The 25,941-nt window shown below is 41.5% G+C and overlaps 1 long non-coding RNA gene across 13 annotated transcripts in view; it reads left to right on the top strand.

Moving 5' to 3' along the window:
- LOC144366916 (uncharacterized) overlaps nt 1–25,941 on the top strand; it is a 175,791-nt gene that overhangs the window by 26,277 nt on the left and 123,573 nt on the right. For 4 of the 13 annotated variants that reach the window (XR_013426115.1, XR_013426116.1, XR_013426110.1 and 1 more), the window contains 2 exons: nt 3,537–3,580; nt 24,623–24,713. This is a non-coding gene — a long non-coding RNA (uncharacterized LOC144366916). The other 9 variants (XR_013426118.1, XR_013426112.1, XR_013426113.1 and 6 more) reach the window with 4 other exon arrangements.

Below are 25,941 nucleotides of genomic sequence, written 5' to 3'. Positions count from 1 at the left end.
TGAGGTTCCTAAGGTCCCCAAAGTGTCAAACAGCTTGTCCAAATCACTGGAAAACAATGCTGTTGGTGGAGTAGAGATGCAGCAGATATACAGAAGCTTAGGAGGAATGAGACTAAGTCCTAAGGATTCTTGATTCCCAATTCAGATCTACAATTCTATTTTGCAAAGTTGGCCTATGTGAGCTTTCTGAGGTTCTGATGCTGATCTATTAGAATCTGAGATGAAGAACCAGCATGCATGGTGAAGGAGAAAAAACTGTTTTTGCTACTTGATAAACTTGGATTTGGAATATCCACCAAAGGCCCATGTGTTTAAGGCTTGGTCCCTAGTTTGTGGTACTATTGGAAGGTAGTGGAACCATTAAGGGTTGGGGCCTAGTGGAAGGAAATTAGGTAATCGCAGGTATTTCCTTAAAGGACATATTGGGACTCTAGTCCTTCCTGCTCTCTCATTTCCTAGCTACCACGAGGTGAGCCCCTTCCTCTGCCATGCATTCTCCCACCATGATGCACTTCTCTGCTACAGGCCCAGTGGCCACACGACCGTGACTGAAACCTCTGAAACCATGAGCCCATATGAACCTCTTCTCTTTATAAGTTGATTATCTCAGGCATTTTGTAAGGCAGAGCTGACTCACATGCTGCTCTCTTCCCTTTGATGATTGCTTGCTACCCCTTATCTTTTAAAATCTCTTTATTAAATTATGAAAAGATTATTCTTTCCTCTAAGACTTGAGTCAGTTCTCTGCTATGGCTCTTTCATTGATCTTGTTCCTTTCGTAATCGCCTTTCTTTACTGTATTTCCAGTCTTTTCTTTCGCGACAGGTCTTCCCTGCTGTTTATAAACATATCCGAGTTCTCTTTATGTTAAGGTAAACAACCACAACACACTTACCCCACAATCTCTAGTTGCATTCCTCATTATTCTTTGATTCTTCCACAGTCCAGCTACTTGAAGAAATGGACTGAATTTCTCCATTTCTGCATCACGAATTTACAACTAGCTCAGTACAATCCTTGAATGTTTCACTTAACAGTTCTGTCAAAGGTTGCCGTAATTTTTTAATTATCAACTTGAGTAGATTCAGTTTGGATTTTTTTTTATTGACTTCTCTATGGCATGTAATAGTTTATCACACATCTTTTAAGATGATTTCTTTGCTTTTTTAAACCCACCCTTCCTTCCTTCCTTTCTTCCTTCTTTCCTTTCTTTTTCAGTACTGGGAATTGAACCCAGAACCTTGCACATACTAAGCTAGTGCTGTACCGTAGAGGTATATCCCCAGCTCTTTCAATTTTGCTTTGAGATAGGGTCTTGTTATGTTGCTCAGGCTGTTCTTGAACTTGTGAGCTTCCTCCTTAGTAGCTGGGATTACAGGCATGAACCAGCTTGGGAGGGTTTCTTGAAGATAAATTTCATTTTATAGCATTTAAGGTAAAATGTAGCTTCTTTCAAAGCGTCAACCTTTAAGCTTACAGATATTAATTGAATTTAAGTTACTCAACACTGATCTGTTTAACAAAGAATAGATTTTAGTTTATAGAGTAGTTTTGGGTTTACAGAACAATTCAGTGTGAAGTACGGAGAGTTCTGTCAGGCCTCTTCTTTCCCTGCACACAGTTTCCTCTACTATTAGCCTCTTACTTTAGTCTGGTACATTCGTTACAATTGAAGAGCTAACACGGACACATTACTAAGTAAATCCTACAGTTTACGTTAGGGTTCACTCTGGGTCTCTTAGTTCTATGGTTTGTAACTAGTGTATAATGTCACATATCCACCATGGCTGTACCATATAGAGTTTTATTGTTCTAAAAATCCCCTGTGCTCTACTTACTCTTTCCTCCTTCCATTTGAGCCCTTGGCAACTACTGATCTTTTTTAGTTTACATAGTTTTGTCTTCTCCAGAATGTCATTTAGTTGGAATCACACAGGAGGTAGCACTTTCACATTGGCTATTTTTACTTAGCCGTATGCATTTAAGCTTCCTCCATGTCTTGATATAGTTTGATAGCTCTTTTCTTTCTTTCTCTCTCTCTCTCTCTCCCTCTCTCTCTCTCTCTCTCTCTCTTTTTGCATTTAATTAGAGACTGGGTCCCCTTGAGTTGCTTAGGCCCTTGTTAAGTTGCTGCAGCTGGCTTTGAACTGGCCTCAGCTTCTCAAGCTGCTGGGATTACAGGCGGGTGCCATTGAGCCAGACTTGATAGCTCATTTCTTTTCATCATGGGATACTATTCCTTTGTCTGGATGTACCAGTTTGTACAGGTTAGGTACCTGCTCACCTCCAAAGATATCTGGCTCACTACCAAATTTTAGCAAGCTATGCATAAAGCAGTTGTATCACCTGCAGGTTTTTCTGTAGACATGTTTTTAAAAACAATATTTATTTTTGAGTTTTAGGTGGACACAATATCTTTATGTGGTGCTAAGGATGGAACCCAGCGTCTCCTGCATGCTAGGGGAGCGCTCCACTACTGAGCCACAACCCTAGCCCCAAGACGTGTTTTTGACTCATTGAAAACACGTCCTTCCTTGAGCATCCATTGCCTTCAGTTCTCTCTCCCTTTCCTCCTGTTCCCTTGGTTGATGCCCCCTCCTCCACCAGCCTCTTTAGTGGTGGGGTTTCCAGGCCTCTGTGTCAGGACCCTTTGCATTTCCACTACTCCTCCATTGTTTCTGGGTTGTCTGGTCCACTCCCAGGGCTTCAGCTGCATCTCCCTGCTGTGCCCAGGTGCTTACTCCGTTGCAGACCTTGCTCCTCGGTCCCAGACACATGGCTACTCTTTGCTTCTTAAATGTCTCCATGCTGAGAGGTGGACACTGCTCCAGAGAGGAAGGACCTCCATTCCTGGGGTTTGCTTCTCTGCTGGAAGCAAAACACATATAAGCACTGAGGCTTTTCTGCTGTTTTTCCTCTAGGCAGGATTTCTCAACCTTACCTTGAGGAATACTTTGGGCCACACAAGTTGTTATTGTCGGGGTCTATGTTATGCACTGTGGGACACTTGGTTGCATGGCTGGCCTCTAGATGCCTTTAGAACCTCCTCCCTCCACCTCGTTCCCAGGTTGTGCCAAACAGAAATGTCTCTAGACGCTGCCAAATGTCCCCTAGTGCACCCCACACCCTGCCCCATGGAGAACCACTGCCCTAACGTAACGTGCTTGCTGCTGCTCTGGGTCTTTGGTGGTGCTGGGGTGTGGCTACGTGAGGAGCCTTTACTTAACCTTTAAGGCTTATGTCTTTCCTCATCTCCTTGGGAAAGTCTTCTCTCATGTCCTTCCCCTTCTGTTCCCTAAAGAAATGCCTCTTCCTTTGTGTCTCACTGTCCTCCTATGATCACATTGTGCCTGACCCTAAATAGGTGCTCAGGACATATTTGTAGAATGAATAACTGATCTTGGGAAAGAATGGCCTTGGGCTTGACTGCACATCAGTAACAAAAACAGCCACTTCAATTGAAAAGGCGTTCATAGGTATTGTTCTTACTTAATAATCACCCCAAACCTGCTAAAACATATTTTTCTATTTTACAGATAAGAAAACTGAGGAAGTCTTGAGGACTCATACTTCATGATGAGTATATCATAAATTTTGGGTTTTTGGTTATAACTTGTCTTTATGGCCAGATTTTGGGAGATCAGTAAATATTTTAGCGGCATATGAAGAGAATGAGATAATATGCTTTTATTTATGTGTATTATGCTTTTATTTATGTGTATTTGTTTTTATTTATGTGTACAAGCCGTTTTGTATTGATAACAGGGCACTGGAATGGATGATAACTGCCCATGGTCTTTTACCAGCGTTTTATTGCCTCACATAGTCTTTCATTGACATCCCAATAAAAGAACAGTTAGAGGGAGTCAGTACATAAGTCCAGCAGATGCTAATTCCCAGTGGGAAAAATTTTGGTGTTTTGAAGAATAAAGTCTTACAATATAGGTAATTGGCAACCTGAACGTACACACGTAAGGTGTGGCTCTTAAGCTTTTGTGGCGCACAGAGTCATTTGAGGGACAAAGGCTCACATGGACCCCTTAATCCCATTAGAAGCATGGAGGTCACAGCATTCACCACCACTAATTGGAAGTAATGGAAAGATTGGATTCACAGGTATGAGGGCCTACTGTGGATAGATTAATAATATATTTCTGAGATTCAGTGGAGGTGTGGGCACCTTATAAACTTGAATGCTATGGGAGGCAAACTGAAATGGGTCAGCAGACCAAGGGCATCCCCAAGCTGCAGCTAGATGTCACTGACCCATCACCCTAGACTTTTTACTTGGAAATGATGATGGCCTGATGATCTTGAATGATGATCTTGAAAATATATACATAGGAAAGAGAAGGGAGATCTGAAGTCTGCACTAATCCCCTTTCGAGGATGCATTAGAACTGAGAATTGAGAATAGATCCCACAGGGAGGGAACAAATATGATTCCCAAGTAATACTCTGGTGTCGTCCTGAAAGTTCAAGGTTGGCATTCAACAGTTATATGCTAAGTAAAATGGAAACTCCATCCTATCATGTGATTGTTCAACCAGAGAAAAGTTTTCCTTGGCCAAGAAACTAGCCTCTCTTTCAGGTAGCATATGCTGGGGTGTTATGGAGACTTATCCTATGATGATATCGAGGGTGATATTTCATCAATTTATGCCTGTCATGAAAATGATGCTTTCAAAGGGCATGTGGGAATATATATGGAATTCCTGTAGAATATTCTTGGTGGGGCACATAAAGACAGTTCCTTAATGATTTCTGACCTACCTTTGACACAAATGCAAAGGCTGAAGTAGGTGAAGGGAAGCGATTCTGACAATAATAATAAGCATATATGAGGTATCAGTCTTTGCATTACTGGTCACTGATTGATTTCCTGGTGAGATCTTTATCAAAGTATACCCTCATTGTCCAAAATTAAAACATTGAGAAAAATGTATCACGACAGAGGAGAGCAGGTGGAGGATTTGCTTGGTGTGAATGTGTGTGCAAGTAATATGAAGATATTTCACTTTATTCATCAAGGAATTTCTGGTTCTTTTTTTTTTTTGGTACCGGGGATTGAACCCAGGGGTGCTTAACCACTGAGCCACATCCCTAGCCTATTTATTTATTTATTTATTCTAATTAGATATATATGACAGCAGAATGCATTTTGATTTATTGTACACAATTGCAGCACAACTTTTCATTTCTCTGGTTGTATATGATGTAACGTCATACCATATGTGAAAGGTAATGATGTCTATCTCGTTCTACCATCTTGCCTGCCCCCATGTCCCCTCCCTCCCCTTTGCCCAATCACAGTTCCTCCATTTTCCCAATGCCCCCCATTATGGATCAGCATCCCCTTATCATTGAGAACATTCTGCCTTTGGTTTTTTGGGATTGGCTTACTTCGCTTAGCATGATATTCTCCAACTCCATCCATCTACCAGCAAATGCCATAAATTTTATTCTATTTTGATGCTGAGTAATATCAGGTCCTGACTTCCTTAACAAGACTCCTAAAGTGCAAGAAAAAAATCAAGAATCAATAAATGGGATGGATTCAAACTAAGAAGTTTCTATTCAGCAAAAGAAATGATCAATGCGGTGAAGAGCCTACATTTTGGGAGCAAGTTTTTGCCACACACATGTTAGACAGAACACTAATCTCCCATCCTTTTTTTGGTATTTTATTTGAGACAGGGTGTCACTGAGTTGCTAAGTGCCTCGCTGTTGCTAAGGCTGGCTTTGAACTCTGGATCCCCTTGCCGTAGGCTCTTGAGTCACTGAGATTATAAGCATGCATCACCGTGCTGGCCACTATTTCTGGTTCTTGAATCAAAAATATCATGGAAACTCTAGTGAATTTCTCTTTAGCCAGAAGAGTATTTTGTCTTTTCTGACCTTTATATTTATACTTTTGACCACCCATCAGCAAACCCAGAGATAAAGTCCACAGATTGAAAACCAGAGTGAATGTGTATACATTTCAGTTTAAAGGATCCTTTTCAGGGGAATTAACACTGAGATGTTGGAACACGTTCTTTCATTCACAAAGCATTTGCAAGATGTATTGTGTGTGTGAATAATCACATGTAAATATTTTGTAGAAGCAAAGCAAATTTGCTCCCTGCAAAAGGGACCCGTTGGTGGGAACCAGCCCAAAGAGAAGAGGCTGTTTCTCTTTTCTGAGCATCACCAACAGAGCTGCTTATTCTCTGAGTCTGGAAGAGATCCAGTGGGGGTTTAGTTTTATGAGGTTTAATGTAAAGGTGTTGTATTTCATGAGATGAAATCATAACACAGTGGGTTGCAAGAATTTTGAGAGATTATTTTTTTTTCAGAGTATTGGCAAGCACCGTCCTCGGGAGAATTTTGTGTCTAAAAAAGAAATATAGATCTCCTTTCATAGAATTGAAATGATAACTAATCCTTAATCCTCTCTAGACGGCCAGGGTTTGACTGGTTAGGCCGATTTGGAATGTGCATAGCCGGTCTGACCTTTCCAGTGGGACTTTTTATGAAACCGTTACATCCACGGAATCCTGAAATGTCGGGGTAAATGGACAATGCATTTTGGAGGGCCCCCACTCCTAAGCCGTGGTTATGGATCTTTTTAGTTATTTATAGATCAAACTTCACCTTTAGGCTAAATGCACAGTTTGATTCTCTATGAATTTGGACAGTCCGAATGAACATTTGGCCAAGACAAGAGAATGCTATCAAGCTCCGACTTGAGTTTCTTTCCACTGTTGCTTTTGTCATGTTTTCAGCTGAGAAACATTCTCGATCTCCGTTGCAGAGAAAGCTGAGCCATTCCCTAGACTCAGGCTTGTGCTTTTCCACTGTGTTCTGGAACTCACACAACTGTCCTTAGGTTCAACATCTCTCTGCTTTTGTGACCATTTCAGTCTCTAATTTCCCTGCGATGCAACATCTTGGACCCCATTTCTCATGAATAGCAGGAGAGAAACAGCACCCTGTGGGGGAAATCTGGCACCTTTTCTGATTTCCATGTGAATGGAAGGGGTTTGTGTTCTCTGTAGCTCAAAGCCTTCTTGAAAAGTGGTTCAGGCAAGAATGTTTTGGAAGTGCAATGAATTCAGCATGGGAGTCTAGCTAAGCGAATGTGTGCTCCATTGTATGTAGCTCTTTCCCCAGGGAGATTTGTTCCTCTCTTGCTTCAGAAATAATAGATGAAATCTTATGACTTTGAAAAAAGTTCTGCAGCAGCCGACATATCATCTCTAATGATAAAAAGATGTGCACATCAGCACAGATGTGTTTGTATCAAATTTGTGTGCATGCTGTATCTCATGGGGAGCCTCTAGTGAATTCTCATGGCAATCCTGATGCAATTAGTGTTGCAGAACAAGCGAAGGGGGAGTTACGAGTTATGACCATCAAGTAACAAATGTTACATTCCTTATCTTCTCAGATGCTTTCTTGCAAATGCATGTCAGAACAGGCTGTCCTCTGAGAGAGTCTCAGCTTTGGGATGCTGGAAGAGGTCAGGCTGAGGGAGGTGAAACAGCTAGGGTATAATCAACAGGAGGAACAAGTTTATTTGCAGCTGAAGACTCTTTCCCAAACATGCCTGCTCACCTGGGAAGTGTGTAAGATATGGAGATTCTTCAGATTTACCAAATCACAATCTCTATGAAAGCAACTTGGGAAATGGATTTTTTTTTTTTTAAACAAGCAGACGTTGGTTAGTATGCTTAGACAAGTCTAGGAGTCACTTGTCACTCACCTTCTCTAATCAGGGTGGGCACTGAGGAGTGGGTGTGTGCTGGGGATGTGGGTGGATAATAAGTAATAGAGTTAAAGGGACAGTTCCTCCTCTGGGTTTGTTGAGATGTTGCTGGAAGCAGGTTTCTCAATGCCCTCTGTGTAGTGACCCCCATCTTCAGGATATTTCCCTCTTAAAGTGTTTTAAGAAGTACAAAGGTCTTTCCCAAGAATTGGTTCTGTTTTCTTTCACCAGAATTTTGGTGACTCCCCATTTGCCCCAGTTGTTAGGAAATGTAGGTTTCAGGTGCAATCACAGTTACCACATGTTCTATTACCCCGTTACCAGTGGGCATTAAATCCCCATTTTGATGAATTTTATGTTATTTGTTTTATAAGTGACTTCCAATCTTTTTTCCCCTCTGAACAGTTGCAGGGTATAAATACATTAAATTCAACTCAATGAATAGTTGTTGAAGAAGGGAAAATACGGTGACTAATTTAAATCACTTCCGTTTGGATTCTGAATGCAGCTGTACCACACATAGGCACAGATTATCCTTGTCCTTGCCAATGACTTTATGTGGGTAAGGGAGAGAACCAAAAAGGGCTAGGTCAATTTTTTGGGAGGAGGGTACTGAGGATTGAACCCAGATGTACTTGACCACTAAGCCACATACCCAGCTTTTTAAAATATTTTATTTAGAGACAGGGTCTTGCTGAGTTGCTAAGTGCCTCACTAAGTTGCTGAAGCTGCCTTTGAACTTGTGATCCTCCTGCCTCAGCCTCCTGAGCAGCTGGGATTACAGCCATGCACTACCGTGCCCAGTGAGCGAGGCCTATGGATAGTTGCAAAAGTACATAATCTGAAGTTAATTATCTTGATTTGCTTCTGCAAATGATAGTTTTGTAAAGGAAGGGTAATTCCCTCCCTCATTCATAAGGCACAATTGAGTTTGATTAGAGAGATGGTAGGTAGCACTTCCTTTATTTAAACATTTAAACAAAAATACATCATAGGAACATGTGAAAGAAAGAAACACAAAGTAGACAGAAGAGGCTGGGGTTGTGGCTCAGCAGTAGAGCGCTCACCTAGCATGTGCCAGGCCCTGGCTTCAATCCTCAGCACCACATAAAAATAAATAAGTAAAAAATAAAGGTATTGTGTTTTTTTAAAAAAGAATATAGATTTATGATGAAAATCAAGCCCTCCACCTATCCCTACTAATAATAGCCTCTTTTGGAGGCAGTTATGGAAAATTGTTCTACTTCTCAGTTCTGTTAGTGGCCACCTCAATAATTCCAGATAGTGTGCATATAACATTGTCTTTGAACTTACCTTTATTTGCTCTTTGCTATTCTAAAATTTTATGAGACTGAGCCCAAACAGGCCACTTAAAAATTCCTGTGCAGTATACTCCATGGCCCTAAGCATCAGAAGACTTTCTTCTGGTCTGGGAAAATTTGATCATTATTTCTCTAATAATTTCCTATGTTCCATTTTCTCTTTAAGGAAATCCATTGGATCATTTCTCCTAGAGCCTCCTATTTTTCCTGCTCTCTATAAAATATAGATACATTTTGTTCCCATAAGTGGAACACTGGCTTACCTATTGCTCTCTGAGCAGGGTCACTGGCCCAACTTTTCCATGGATAGACATCCAATGAATTCTTGTTTTCAGTTCCGTTTCTCACATGCATCTCCCTTCTTGATGTCATTTGTAGATTTCTTCTGGAAAAGTCATTTCCCACCTCCACTCAATCCTGCACGTAGTGGGGCTGCAGGTATCTCTGCTGTGTCTGTTATTGAATTGCCTTTCATCTTTCTCATTTTCAAAATGAGTTTATTGGTTTATGTCTATATGAGTTTATTTACTTTCACTAGGGACTTGGTGGATTAGTCAGGATAGGTGAGACTATGCTGCAGTAACAAATAAACCCTGTAATATTGGTGGCTTAATACACTAAAAGTGTATTTCTGCCTCATGCAAAGTCCCATCTTATGTTCCTGACTGGGCAGCTCTTCTGGCCAGTTCTCCTCAAGGCTATGATCCTTCTCTTTCAGCCTTGCAGGCAGGGGAGAGATAGAGATAAAGATAAAGACAGAGTGAGAAAGAACAAGAGGGAGACATGGAAACCAGTTTACAGAGAGAAGTTGAAGTATATTACATCATATCTGCCTACATTTGTTGACTGGACTCATCAAGAGAAACTGAGAAATAAAGTTTAGTTGAATACCCAGGGAGGAGAGGAGAACTGGGGTAGGTGTTCTAGGATAGTTCCTACTACATTTCATTGACAGAGAAGGCAAATTTGTATGTGTTCAATTCATAAACTTGAACTAGAATTACTTATTATTCTTCAAGTTGATGTTTTGGGTTGGGGATGTAGATCAGTGGTAGAGTGCTTACTTAGCATGTGTGAGACCTTGGGTTTGATATCCAGCACCCCTACCTCAACCAAAAGGATTTGCCTAGCCAATGAGAAGGAGAGAGACATCAAGAAGCAGCTGAGGATGAACCTAGGTGGAACTTTCTAGATTTTTTTTGCATTCAAAGGCTATTCGTTTTACCAAAGCACTCTCCAAAGGTATCTTTCATTCTACCCTTCTGCACTTTGGATATTATTGCTTTTTCTCTGGTTTTGTACTTGAAAAGTGTTCATTTCATTGGAACTTTACTTAGGTGTGGGTGAAGATTTCCCCATTTTTGAAACCTATTACATTTCTGCTTTCTATATGGTTTCTTTATGTAACTTTTGCCTTTTCCTGTTGGAAATGACCAATTTTAAAAATGAGCTCTTCATATGTTAAACCTAGTAATCTTTTGGCTAACTAATTTGATCGTATGCTCCAGACTTGTACAGAAACACACAGACTTGGTTTGCTTGACCAAGAATCAACAGCTACTTTATCTTTTCTCCTTTGCTGTTTTCAGTGATAGAGGCACGATCTATGCACTCACTTTAGAAGACATAGCTTTTGTTCTCTTTCGAGAGGTCACGAACAAGAGCTTTCCTAGAAAGTTTAACAATTTTGCTTAAAGTTAGAGGAGGAGCTGGAGAGTACAATTTATTGGGAGCAGATGAAGCCATGTTTTAGGATTGGGAGATAGTGATGGGGGGGCAAATATAGTAACCGTCAGAAAATAAAAGGTGAAGTTGGTTAGATATTAAAAACTAAGATGAGTGGGGCAGGTGGGACAGGTGGGGGAGGGGTGTAATGGGGTCAGATCTAGAGATTGGGAAAACAGTTGAAGAGATTGAGAGTTTATTGCAGAGAGAGTGAAAGACTGGCAGGTGTCTGAATGGTCGTACCTTCAGCTAAAGGCACACAGGGGCTTAATGGTCATTCATGTCATTAGGGAAAAGTGAGACCTGTCAGTCCCTTACACTTCAGTCTTCACGTGCAGATGACTTATCCTGAAGCTTTGCTGAGAATATATTTGACAGGAGGAGGTCCCTTGTGACCTGCAGACTAGGGGATGACACGGAGAATGAAGAGGCAGAGAAAGGGAGAGGTGGAAGATTCAGACACGTTTCCCCCATGTGGTTGGAGGTGCCAATGTGGACAATGGCCTGGGGACCACCAGGGAAGGGCCACATATTTCACAGGTAACGTGTGGAGGCTGTTAGCTGAGGAGGTACCCAGAGAGCTGGTGGTTTCCGAGGCAGGTAGGATGCTCAAGGCAGGCAGAACGCGCTGCCCTCTGAATCGCCTCTGTGAGCAACAGTGATTCAGCATCGTCCAGAGAGACTTGGTAGTAGAGAAGGTTGGGGCATATATCTAGAGGGAGATTGTCAGGAGTGCCTCTGCTCCTGATTTGTCTCTGTCAAAACTTGCCAGCTCTGCAAAAAGACACAGCTGATTTACTGGGTCTAGGTTCACAGTTGAAGTTTATATAAAATATTGGTCAATGATAGAGAAAGAGCCAAAAATCCCCACTGTCATCAGTGGGGATTAAATGTCAAACCAGATGTATCTTCTGTGAGAATTTCTGGATGATGCAAAATAGCACACCATCTGTAGTTTGGAAGCATATTCATTTATTTGGATTTTTTTTTTTTTTTTTTTTTTTTTTTACTTAAGAGGTAATCTCTAGTGTAGAGGATTCCATTAAAAATGGATAATTCGGGCTTGGGCTATAGCTTAGTGCATGATATGTGCTTAGCAGGAGAAGGACCCTGGGTTTGATTCTAAGCCCTAAAGGGGAGAAAAGAAAAAAAAATAAAATTCAATGCAACAATTAGACTTTCTGCAGGGTGATAGATTTTTTTTTTAAACTTTAATGTGGAAGGACAAAGAGTTAAATTTTTTAATTAGTTTCCTGATTTTCTGGCAAGAATGTGAATTTTCTAGGGGAAAACTGGACCTCAAGGAGGGATTCCAGGCAGGTGTTATTTTTCTGTTATCTTCCTAAGAAACTTCAGGCCTGAGTTACAGAAGATCCTCAAGAAAGAATTAAAAAATTTCTTTTTTTTTTTTTGGTACCAGGGATTGAACTCAGGGGCACTTGGCCACTGAGTCACATCTCCAGCCCAGTTTTGTATTTCATTTAGAGACAGGGTCTCAGGGAGTTGCTTAGTGCCTTGCAAAGTGGCTGAGGCTGGCTTTGAAGTTGCCATCCTCCTGCTTCAGCCTCCCAAGCTGCTGGGATCACAGGTATGTGCCACCAAGCCCGGCAAGAGTGAAATCTTATCCACAACTGATGTCCAGACCCATCCTGACATGCCGGTCTCTGTGACAGTTTCTCCTCCTCCAGTGAAACCTGGTTTAGGGAAGATAGAGAACAGGGCCCCTGGAAGCAAATCACCATAAACGACATGGAGCTGGAAAGAATGAGTCAGACCAAGTCTGCACCTGATGCCAGGAGGGCACTGGGGATCCAGGATGCAGAGCAGGAGCCCTCCTTCCCACCCCCATGTGCTCTGTGAAGAAGGGCCACCTGGGAGAAAGAAGTAAAATAATGAGCCCTTGAGCCCACAACAGAAAGAAACCTTCACTCCTTGGAAGGAAGTAGACATTAAAAGAGATGTTTCCCACATCAAATGGAGAGGGGTGCATTGGCCCTCAGAAGTGGAGGCTGTGAGGATAGTCTGAGGCTGGCAATAGTGAGGGCTGAAGCCTTGGCCAAGAGCAGGGCACAGGCAGGAAGTGGTGGCCTCACCAACCCACAGCAACGGCACTGGAGCTTAGGAAGCCCAGCACCATGTGACGGAAAGGGCAGTGAGGGCACAAGGCCAGGCTGGTCATACAGTTGCTCATCTCTGAACATATGAAAGAGTCCTACCAGATCTGACTTCTTGAAGCCTCTTAGAAACAGCAGAGATCAGAGAGAATGGATATCCAGGGCTACAGAGTTAGCCCACCTGGACCCTGAAGTGTTCTTCCAGGACCTTCAAACTGGAGCCTTGGGCATCCCTAGGTTATGCTGCAAGTTTGAGTGTGGCCAAGCTCCAAGAAGAGTGTATCTATAGAATGCCCCTGTGCTGCTCATTACCTCGCACTGCAGAGTAGGGACAAGGAGGGACAAGTTTCTGTTAAAAAGTTTTGTGCAGAAATATTTTCAAAAACTAAAAACTCTCCAATTTATAAAGAACTTAGTGGGGAGCAAGCCTCCTGTTGAGTAGAAAAAGGAAGCTGTCCACCTGCCGTGCTTGAGGCCTTGCTTGCTTCGCTTGTTCGACTGGAGGAAGTTTCTCTGCAAGCGAAATTCTTCATAGACACCTTGAAAAGGTTGGTTTTATTGGGAAAGAAAAGCTTATCAGAGACCTGTCCCTTCCCATCAGATAGGTTTCCTAGATGGCTGCAAGAGCAACATGCCGCCTTCAGTGTGTGCCCTTGGGTGTCGTAACCCAAAGAGAAACATGAAATGACTTCTTTGTCCAGGAGCATTTCAGAGGCCGAAATTCTCCATGACCCTCTAACCCCCCAATCCCTTTCCTCTACGTCTCCCTTTTCCTCCTGCCTTGTTTTGTGGAGGGATTTCCTTTTGTCTTCGGATTCTGCTTCATTTGGCCAGCTCTCTGCAGGCCTTTGGCACCTGGGAAGGTCTGCATGTGGCCTTTGTGTTTGTGGAAGTGCACTGTGCTCAGCCAGGCGGTGAAGATCACTAAGCCCTTCTGTAGCTTCATAACTGCAAATTGCTCAGCCATTGGCTTATTTAATCCTCGCCAGCCCTTTGTCCCAGAGGCAGCTTGGCTTTGTCATCACCCTTCATTTTCCAGTTGAGAAGGCGACACTGTGTGACCGGTTCAAGGACACAGGTGGAGTTGAGCATCTGTCTGCTGGGGCCCAGGGAGATCTGCACGTGAAGCTCAATAGCAGTGAAGCTCGACTGGGGAGCGCGGGTTGAGCTGGGTGGGCTGAGGTCTGCAGGCTTTGGAAGCCCTCCTGAAACCCTAAATGAAAGCTGGGAAGGACTTTCTGTTTGGAGACTTCTTGGGTTCGGGATCCTGCTGTAAACAGGAGCTCAGATTGTTTCTGAGTGGTAGCACTTAGAAGGTGATCATTTTAAGTCTGAGGATGTCTAGTCCCTGGATTATTTCAGGTGGTCTCTCTTGGCATCAAGGAGTCCAGACAAGTGTCCCCACTCGGTGGCCTGCAGCTCAAAATCCAGCTCCACCCCTGCTTATCGCAGGCTTTCCTCCTGTCTTCTGGGTCCTCCTCTTTCCCCACCTCCCCAGTGGAGGTACCTTGTTTTCTGCTTTGCTCAGAAAATCTAGACCATCATGCTCTCGGGTGCCCACATTTTTTTCCTTTGCATCTTTTTTGAGGGGGTTCAATGAATCCTACCTTCTTTCCTTCTGTGGCCAAGAAAAAGCTCATCTGTCCTTTTTGGGGACCATCTTGCTGTCCTCCCGTCTGGTTGCATTTTGACCTGTCTTCTTTTGACCTTCTCACTCTCCCCGGTTCCAGCATGGACAGTGTCCCTGGTGACCTCTAACTCCTGGGCGTGTGCACGTTCTCAGTTCTCCTTTACCCGGGTTCAGCTGACGCCCACGCTCTCCCCAGCTCTTCCCCTCTTTCCTTCAGTGCCCACCGCCTGAGCCAGTGGAATCTGCTTCCCCCTCCACTTTCTCGCCACCGCCCTCTACTTGCTGTGGTCTTGCTTGTACGTCACGGTGGATGGGTGCAATAGCTACCTTCTTCTCTTTCGGTCGCCAATGAATTGTAATGGGCAGCACCTAGGTTTTTATTTCCTGCCTTCCGCTGTGGTTATTTTGTGCAACTCGATCATCCCCCACCCTTGGGATCTTTTTCCTCCTTGAGTGAAACACAGGCTGTCCTGGCCCCTTTCTGTGTGTGATTGTCTTTTCCACGGGCCCCTCAAGCATGGGCAGAGGTGCTTCTTTGTCTTTCTTCTGTCCCCCAGAGAGCTCAGCCATGATCCTCTCTAATGACCCATGATGGTGACAATGCGAGGCCCGAGTCTTGACTTCTACCTTGAAATAGTCTTTCGTGCTCCAGTTCCTAACTTCAGACTTGTCCCAGGACATTTCCTGTGACAGTTGATGACATGACCGTGGCTTAAGCTGAATGTATGGGAAATGGAATTCAGCACACGCCCTCTGGAACCTGATTCCTCCTCCCGAGCTCCCACCGAGTGTGAAATCTCAAGGCCACCTTTGATCCCTTTCGCCCCTTGTCTCTGACCCTCCAATTAAGTCGTGTCACTCCCCCCCACCCTCAGGGCACCTGGGATCTCTTCGGCCCTCTGCTAGGGTCCTGGTGCGCTGCCCCTGACCTCTGCCTTCCCCACTCCATCACTGCCTGATGGGCCTCACTGCCCTCTCTCTGCAGGCACTCCCCCTTCAATCTAAGCAAAAATGTTGCAGAAGTGTTCCCACATTTCCAGTCGCAGAGCGACAGTTATGTGGAGCACCACGCTTCCAGCCTCAGACCTCACCAGTAACTTCTTATGGATTCTGAAATCAGCTCTGAACTTAACTGCCTGCAGACCCCCATCTCTGGACCTGCCTCACAGGTTCGGCCCACCGTAGCCCCTCATGTCCCACAAGACATGGCTCCAATCAAGTTTGAAATACCTAGCATACTCCTGCTTCTTTTTGATGACCTTGCCTTGGTTTAGGGCACTTCCTCCTCTTCTGGCACCCTGTCTCTGGTTTCCAAACTTTCTATTCTTCACAGCGGAGTCTAGATACCACTTAATGCAAGGGGTCTGTTTCATGAGAGGAAGGAAGAGGGTGGGTCCCCACATACCAGCAGGTATTGCCTCGACCCTCTCAACCACCCATGTACTCACACGTCCTCTCATGCGTTCCTGGAGCCTCAGCCTCAGCAGCAAAGGAGCCTCCTGGGGAGTTTTTAAAAAAAATACCCAGCCTGCATCCCAGACCAATTGAATAAAAATCTCCAAAGCTGTGGCCCAGTTATTAGTATTTTTTAAAACTTGTCAAGTGAATCCAATACGTGGCCAAGTATTTAGGTCTACTAATACATGACATTTTTGTAGATTATTTTTAGTGGTCTCTGAAGCCACGCAGACTTGAGTTCAAAATCTGGATCAGCACCAGATGTAGAGGCACACGCCTATAATCCCAGCTACCTGGGAGGCTGAGGCAGGAGGATCACTTGGCCCAGGAGTTCAAGGTCAGCTTGGACAACAGAGACCCTGTCTCAAAAACAGAAACAAACACAAACAAATCAAGGAAGCTGACTCACTTTACTAGTTGGGTTGACCTTGGACAAAGTGCTTGGTCTCCTTATCCTCCACTGGGATATAGGGAGTTAACACATAGGTCTCAATTCATAGAAGGGATTGAGCCATATAATATATCAAGGTAGCTGACACTTAGTAGGACCTAATGAAAATTCCTTTTTCCTTAAGGTACCATGGTTATCAGTGATTCTTGGTTCTCCCCCTCCCCCCCCCCCCCGATTTTAGTAGGTTTCCTTTTAGGGTTTTTCAGAGTATGCATTTTATTAGTGTATTTGTAAACAGAAATAGGCGAGTTTATCTGAGAATTGTTTATTCTTCTTTAAACTATATATGATTTTCTTTTCTTCTCCTATAGATGCATTGAATGTTTGAATTCCTTTGAAGTATCTTTGTCATAAATTCTACTCACTGTATCTAATTTAAGTCAGGTAGGAGAAATGTAATGGTATAATATAGATATCCTTGCTAGGAAAATGTAGGATAGCATACCGATTGGCTTCCAAGGGGCTCACATTGCCATTTGAAAAAATTTGTAAACTGATTGTTATTTGCAGAAGTTTTTGGAAATTCAGATTGAGTCTGCATACTTTGGTGGGCTTCTATTTAATTTATTGCCTTAAATACAGATTGCTTGAACTAGTCACATTTTTTTAAAATCAGAAACATGAGTTCCTCATTCCTTATATGTCCTATACTATGAGTCAAATCTTATCAAAGCTCATTTAAGAAATTTTGAATAAGGCTTGACGTTTTCTTAAAACAACTGGCCAATAAATTTCTCCTGCCCACCCCCTGCACATTTCCTGTTCCTGTCCACAAGTGCACAATTTTTTTGTGCTGTTTTATTCATTTTTCCAAAGTGAAATCAATTTTTTTTTTCAAAGCACAAAACAGGACACTTTGCTGCCCCATGCAGAGAGATTTTGCAAGTTCTGGGATAATACTGAAGTGCTAAGTTGATGTCAAGGTCTACTGACAGTAAAATAAAATTAAATTTATAGATTGGAGAGGGAAACAATTTTTATGTGCCTCTTCTCTAAAAGCCAGCTAAGATCTAGAGGGAAAACCGTCTGAGCCAATGTGAGTGGACCCAACCCATCTCATTTCCTACGACTGGTTTGTTCATTCCATAGCGGGCAAAAGCAGAAACTAGCTCTTGAAGGATTGAGAATGATAGAGTGAACCTCTAATGTTAAATTGTGAATGTGTTAGTGTATTTTAATACCTTGTCCAGATACCTTGGTCTTTCAAAACAAGATTTTTAAAGAAGAAATAGGTAAAATACATTTTCTCTTCACCCCAATTTAAATTCTCTGAATTGCTACTCACTGTTCAGTATTTCCAATTTCTGAGTAACTCATTAGGCTTTTTTTTTTATTATTTCTTTCCTAGCTTCTTCTGTTACAGAGTGGTGCTTCCCAGGGGACTGCCACATCTTTGGGTTTCCAGTACCCGAGAGTTTGCATCCCAGGTCCAGGGCTGTGGAGCCAATTTGCATTCCATTCTTGTCCCAAAGTCCTCTCCGATTCTGCATACCCCATCTTGTCTAAATTTATCAAGGGGGAAATGGAATGTATTACTTTGGCCTGAAAAAATTCTTGCGGAGTCCCTATTCCATTAGAAAATATAATATTTGAAAGAAATTGGCCCATCACCGTTCGTAGGCCTGAACAGATCAGATGGTTTTGGAGTGAATCTTTGTGATTGTTGCTGTTCACCTGGTAACTGGAATGAGTCCACCTGAGCCAAACACACCCTTGTCTTAGTTGGCATTACTTTTGTGGTAGGACCCGTAGTTACACTCAGTTGAATTTTCCCCATTCTTACCTATTTTAGGTAAAAGAGTGTGAACAATAGGCTCTTAGAAATCTTTTTCCGTCTACTAACCCAGAGGAGGACTCTATCTGAGCACCCCATAGATCTTAAAATTTACCTTTTAATCCTGATAGATTTGACCATAACTCTATTTTAAAATATCTTATTTGTTCATTTTTAATTTTTTATTTGTTCTAATTAGTTACACATGACAGCAGAATGCATTTCAATTCATTGCACATAAATGGAGCACAACTTAATTTTTCTCTGGCTGTACATGATGCAGTCACATTATCCATGCAATCAGATATGTGCATAGGGGAATAATGTCCATCTCATTCCACCATCCTTCCCATGCTGATACCTCCTCTCCTTCCCTCACTCCCCTCTGCCAAATCCAAAGTCCTTCCATTCTTCCCAAACCTCCTACCCCCTGAATTATGGATCAGAATCCGCATATCAGAGAAACCATTTGGACTTTGTTTTTTGTGATGGGCTTAATTCACTTAGCATGATATCCTCCAACTCCATCCATTTACCTGCAAATGCCATAATTTCATTCTTTTTTTGTTTTTTTTTAAATATGTTTATTTTTATTTTTATGTGGTGCTGGGAATTGAACCCAGTGCCTCATGCATGCTAGGTGAGCATGCTACTTATCACTTGAGCCACATCTCCAGCCCCATAATTTCATTCTTGTATTGATGGTAAATACCAATGGGGTTCAGTGTGGTATTTCAACTTATGCATACAGTGACAAATCCAGTCTCCTTTTACCCACACTCCTCCCACCAACTTTCCCAGAATCTACTTGTCACTATTCTATACGTGTGACTATTTTTATCTTCCATTTTTGAGAGAGAACACGTGGTACTTGTCTCTTGGTGTCTGACTTGTTTCACTTAACATAATATACTTCAGTTCCATCCATTTTGTTGCAAATGACAGGATTTCATTCTTTCTTTGTGGCTGAATAGTATTCCACTGTGCATGTATACCATACCTTCTTTATCTATTAATCTAATGATGGGTACCTAAGCTGATTCTGTATCTTAGCTTTTGTGAATAGTGCCACAATGAACACTGGTGTGATGTTTTCTCTTTGGCGTGATGATATCATTCACTCTGGATATATACCCAGAAGTGAGGTAATTGGACCATGTATGGTAGTTCAAGTCCCCCCCCCCACCCCCACGCCACTTTTAATGAACCTCCATACTGTTTTCCTTAATGACTATGCTAATCGTAATTCCCACCAACAGTGTTTATGAGTTCCTTTTTCTACACATCCTTGTCAGAATTTGCAATTTTTTTTTGATAATAGTCATTCTAACTGGGATGAGATAATCAATAATATCTCATTTTTTGTTTTGATTTATATTTCCCTGATGGCTAATGATATTATACATTTTAAATTTATATATATATTATGATTTAATTCTGTAAAATAGTCATAGAATTTTGGAATTAGGAGGAAGTTCAGGAGCATCTAATTACATACTCTCTTCCATATTCTGCACATGAGAAAATGGAGTTTGGATGGGATATCAGGAAAGGAAGAATTGAGTTATCTTTCAGTTTAACATTCCCCCCTAGGAAAGAATTTTTATCTCAATGTTTTCTTAATTAGACCAGCCACATTTTCTCTGTCATTTCTCTGTCTTATTTCCTCTTGATCAAAATGGGTGAACCAAAATTCAGTAAAGTGAAACAAAGTTAAATTTAATTCAAAGTTTGAAACAAGTGGAGGCAAGAAAGAAACACTTCTGTGGTATTCAAAGTGCTCCTGATTAATACTGAATGCATCCTTTCCAGAATTGTTTCCTGAACTATCAGTTAGTGTAAACATGCCCTACCTCCCACCACTGAAAATGGTTTTCCCCTATTTTCTCTTTTCCTTTTGTCCATATAAACAAGCACACAAAAGAGATAATTTATGGGATGCTATCAAATTAAAAATTTCTGCACAGCAAAGGAAATGTTTAAGAGTGTGAAGAGAGAGCCTACAGAATGGGAGAAAATCTTGGCCAGCTACTCCTCTGACAGGGGACTAATGTCCAGAATATGTAAAGTATTAAAAAAACCTTAACACCTGAAAAACAAATTACCCAATTGATAAGTGGCCAGAACACTAAACAGAAACTTCTCAAAAGAAGGAACACAAATGGCCAACAAATATGTGAGAAAATGTTCAGCATCTCTAGCCATCAGGGAGATGGGAATCAAAGACACACTAAGATTTCATCTCACTCCAGTCAGAAAGTGGCAACTATTAAGAACATAAATAATAATAAATTCTGGCCTGGATGTGGGGAAAATGGTTTATTTACTTGTACATTGTTGGTGGTACTGCAGACAAGTACAACCATTTTGGAAAGCAGTTTGGGGATTCCTCAAAAAACTAGGAATGGAACCACCATATGACCTAGTTGCCCCACTCCTTGGTATCTATCCCAAAGAAATAAGATCAGCATAATATAGTGATACAGCCACCTCCATGTTTATAGCAGCATAATTCACAATAGCAAATCATGGAATCAATCCAGATGCCTGTCAAAAGATGAATGAATTGGGCTGGGGTTATGGCTCAGTGGGAGAGCACTTGCCTATCACACTTAAGGCACTGGGTTTGAAACACAGCACCACATTAAAAATAAATAAATAATTGAAATGAAGGTATTGTGTCCATCTACAACTAAAAGTAAAAAATTAAAAAAATTAGATGAATGAATTAAGAAATTGTGGTATATATATACATGATGCAGTTTTACGCAACCATAAATAAGAATGAAATTATGGCATTTGGTGGTAAATGGATGGAAACAGAGAGCATGCTAAGTGAAATAAGCCAGACTCAGAAAATCAAGGGTGAAGTATTTTCTCTCATATGTGGAAGCTAGAGCAAAATGAAGGAAAGAGTAGGGGGAGATGGGATATCATAAAGATATAGAGAAGATTAGTAGAGTAGGAGGAGGAGATTGAGGAAGGATGGGAAAGAGGAAGAGATGTGGAATGAATTCTTAAAAAAAATCATGTTATGTGCATATGTAAATATACTAAATGGAATTTCACATTTATGTACAAGTAGAAAGAACCAATCAAAAATAAGTAAATAGATGAGCCAAAGGAAGACCAGTAGAGTACAGAAAAGAGAATGGGGGAAGGAGGAGGGAAGGGGACAGGGGTCAATGTGAATCAAAGTCAAATTCCATGCACGTATGATTTTGTGGGGATGGACCCAATGACTCTTTATAATGCTCTAAAAAAGAGACAGCTACCTTAACAATATTTTTGTAACACCTTTGCTGTTATATAAATCACACACCAAACAATCCATTCACTTAAAGTGTACAGTTCAATGATTTTTTTAGTGTATTTATGGAGATATACAATCATTACCACAATTAATTTTAGAACATTGGGCTGGGGTGGTGGCTCAGTGGTAGAGTACCTGCCTAGCATGTGTGAGGCACTGGGTTCGATTTTCAACAGTGCATTAAAAAAATAAATAAAAGGTCCATTGACAACTAAAAAAAATATATATATTTAAAAAAATTTAGAACATTTTTATTATTTTCAAAAGAAATCCCATACCCTTTAACCATCACCCTCCTTGGTCTCCCCCTTTCTTCAACCACTAATCTACTTTCTGACTTTATAGATTACCTTTCATAGATAAGTCAGATAAAAGGAATCCATAATGTGGTCTTTTATGACTGACTTTATTGTTTTTTTATTTAGCATAAGCTTCTACATTTATCCGTGTTGTACATTTATCAGTACTCATTCTATTTTTATAGTGACATAATACTTCATTGTATGGACTGTATGACCACATTTTGTTTACCCATTTATCAGTTGATGGACATTTATTTTCACCTTTTGACTACACAATACTGCTATACAAATTTGTGTGTAAGTTTTTGTTATTGTTTGTTGTGGATATGTATTTATATTTCTTTTGGGCATCTACCTAGGAGTTACATTGCTGGGTCAAAAGGTAACTGAATATTTAGCTTTTTTATTTTTTGGTACTGGGGATTGAACCCAGGTGCTTAATCACTGAGCCACATCCACAGCCCTGAATCTGTGACTTTTTGAGGTACTCTTGTACTTACTTTTCCAAAGCAATGGCTCTATATTTTATTTTCCCAAGGAGTATATGAGGGTTTCAGTTTCTCCACATCCTTGTTGATATCTGTTGTTATCTTTCTTTTTGATGAAAGCTATCCTAGTGGATGTGAAGTGGTATTGTCTTATAATTTTGATTTGCATTTTCCTGATTTGCATTGCTAAAAATGTTTGGGGTCTTTTAATGTGCTTACTGGCCATTTCGTATCTTCTTTGATGAAATCTGTTTGGATAATAATATCTTTAGGAAGAAAATGCATATCATTAATAAGTCAGATAGAAAAAGATTTGGAGAAAGGATTATTAACAGGAGATTAACATTTGATTAGAGAAATTCAAGGAAAAGATTTAATTCTATATGATTATTATAACTTTTGTATATTGAAAAAGACATTAAAGGAAACAACAATATAGGCATAATCATATATGTATATGTATACATATAATTATATATCTGATTTTTTTTGGGGGGGGGACCAAGGATTGAACCCAGGGGCGATCCATCCCTGAGCCATATCCCCAGCCCTTTTTAAAAATTTTTATATTTTGAGACAGGGTATCACTAAATTGCTTAGGGCCTCACTAAGCTGCTGATGCTGGCTTCGAACCTGAAATGCTCCTGCCCAACTATATGTGTATATAGTTGTATACTGCCTACTTTTTATTTGTAAAGCAATAAAAGAGGACTTGTAAATCCATTTATCTGGTCAATCAGTACCTGCCTTGGTAAAGGCATGATATTCAGTTTATAGGATATATAAAATGAAGAAGACAGGGCAAATAACTTTTAGGAAAGAAGTCAGAAACATCATATAGCACAGCTGTTACCTTGTCACCTCTTCATATTGGACTGTAGACTCTTGAAGTAGACAGAAAGATCTTGATGTGTCCAGTTACATTCAGCCTTCAGAATGGGTTTTAAGGAAGTCTTGTTGTTTGCTTTTCTAAATACAATTTCATTTTAACTCCTATAACCCTAGATTAGGCATTTATTGCTTTTACTTGTATTATTGCTTTAGTTGGCTTCAGAACCCTGGTTTCTGAACTTCATTTTATTCCAAAGACCTAATAAGACTCATAAAGCAAACCAGAACAATAAAAAAGCTCAGCTTTGATCATTTTATCCTGTTGCTCAAAAACTTCTATGACTCCCTCTTTCTTATTTCAGAAAGTCTAAACTTTTCTGTCACCTTGCTTCTCCTTGCCTCTGTAAATCTATTCATCAACTTAGTCAATGTGTACTTTTGGGTGCCTGCTTTGTGCGGAACAGTGGGCCATGGCTGAGAATATTACATTGAACAAGGTTTCTGCTCACGTGGAGCTTGCCACCTAGTGAGAAGTCTGGAAAGTGAGCCTTGGACTGGCCAAAAAGGGGAAACTTAGAGCTTGGGGGGGAGGGTAGAGGGCAGCCATGCACCCTTACTGAGAGTTCAAGAAAGAGTTCCTGGAGGCAGTGGCAGAATATGACTCCTAGACACACACACACAGAAATAAAAAGGATGTTCCAAATGTTTGGATCTAGAATGTCTCCCATTCCCATAGCCCACAGCCCACAGGTTAAAGTCTTGGCCACCTGAATATGGTGCTATTGAGAGGTGGTGGAACCTTTAAAAGGTGGGGCTTAGTATAAGGAAGTGAGGTCATTGGGGGTGAGTCCTTGAAGGGGATATTGGGAGCTCAGACCTCTCCTTTTCTGCTCTTTGCTTCCTGGTCATCATGAGATAAGCTGCTCTGCTCCATCACATGCTCCTGACATCATGTGCTGCCTTGCCACAGACCCAAAAGCAGTAGGTCTGAAACCTCCAAAATTGTAGTTTTGCATATAATTTTCTTTCTCTCTCTCTTTTTATTTTTGGTTCAGGGACTGAACTCAGGGGCACTCAACCACTGAGCCACATTCCCAAGCCCTATTTTGTATTTTACTTAGAGACAGGGTCTCACTGAGGTGCTAAGTGCTTCACCATTGCTGAGGCTGGCTTTGAACTTTCAAGTCTCCTGACTCAGCCTCCAGAGCCACTGGGATTACAGGTGTTTCCTCTTTTAAAGTCTATTATATCAGGTATTTTGTTACCATAATGGAAAGTGGACGAACACAATCTGTGTGGAAGACATTGCCTGGTTCAGGAAGACTTCACCATTTCCTTAGTTGCAGCTTATGTCAACAAACCAAAATGTGTTGTCATCAGCAGTTAGTCATCACATAGCCCTGCCTGGTTACAAAAGGAAATATGAGGGGCAGTTCTGTACGTTATTGTTGTCTCTGTTTTCAGGAAGACCTAGTTTCGGAAGTTGAGTTTCTGCACGTGAACTCCCTTAAAGTCTGTTGCAGAAGGAATGAAAGTTATGTCGATGCTCAAACACGTAAGGATCCATGTGAAGCCCTCCGCTTCTCTCCTCCACTGGTCTAGTAATTTGGAGAGTGTTCAGCTGTGGGGCATCTGTCATCCTTGGCCTTTGAGCCACCATGTGGAGTAGATGACCCTGCTTCTCCTGCTCTTCAGACATGAGTGAGAAATTAACTTATGTTATCTTAGACTGTACCCTCCTTGAGGGCTGGAGCTAGGAGTGAGAATACTTTTTAAATCTTTGTGTTCTGGGCACTTCTTACAGTGTTTAGTGGTAAAGGCTTATTGACACCTGAAAAAAGTCTGAATGAATTTATATTTGACCAAGTGATCTATCCACATTGAATAAAACTCATCTATCTCTGGGGCATTAATTCTCCCTGAATTCTTTAATGCTCTTTGCCCACAGTCCCCCTCCTGACACTCATAACCATCTGTCAGGGTGCAGGATGCTAACTGACTTACATGGCATTCTGGGGAGGGAAAAACAGAGAAAATTCTTGATATTTGATTTTTTTCATTACATCTACAGGCCATGTTCTCTCCCCCAGTTATCTTTGATTCTTTTTTATAATTCTGCCTCAGAAGTGTGATTGAGACTATTTCAACCAATATTTAATATTTTCCTTTGTCTGAAAAAAATAAAAAAGCAAATTAAATTTTTGACAGCTTGCTTCTTATCTTGTGCTGTACACTCTGATAACTGCTTCACCTGATTTATTCCTTCCAATTTCACTCTATTCTATAACTAGGATTATAACCCATTGTATGGAGGAGTGTATGGAGGTACCTGAGACTGGCATGCCATAGGTGTCCCAGGAAGCATGGGTAGAATAGCAGAGCTGGATTCCTGTCAAGGGCTCTCTGAGGTCAAGGCTGATACTCTTAATACTGAGCTGTTCATCAACTCTGTGTCCCTACTTGGAACCTTTCCTAGAACTTCCCATAGCAGGGCCCATCTCAGAGCTGTATACCTCTAGCAATCTGGCCCCCAGTCGCTCCCTGGCCACACAGCTCACAGGCCCTCATCCTCTGTCTCCTTTGCTGGGTGATTCTTCTCCACAGTTCTTGGAGACGCTGGACTAACTGCCCTGCCAGTCCTTGGGATTCTTTTCACTAAGAAGTCCCCTTACCTGGTCCTTGGTGAGATCATCCCCTCCCTGCCTGATTTCCCTGAGATGTCTCAATCATTTCCAGGCCTTAGCCATCCATGGGGACCTTGTGTTGAGGTGGAATTTCTGATT

The sequence above is a fragment of the Ictidomys tridecemlineatus genome, chromosome 9, assembly GCF_052094955.1.
Source record: "Ictidomys tridecemlineatus isolate mIctTri1 chromosome 9, mIctTri1.hap1, whole genome shotgun sequence".
NCBI lineage: Eukaryota > Metazoa > Chordata > Mammalia > Rodentia > Sciuridae > Ictidomys > Ictidomys tridecemlineatus.
Note: the sequence above shows the minus strand (reverse complement) of the source record. Positions and strands in the feature narration are given on the sequence as shown.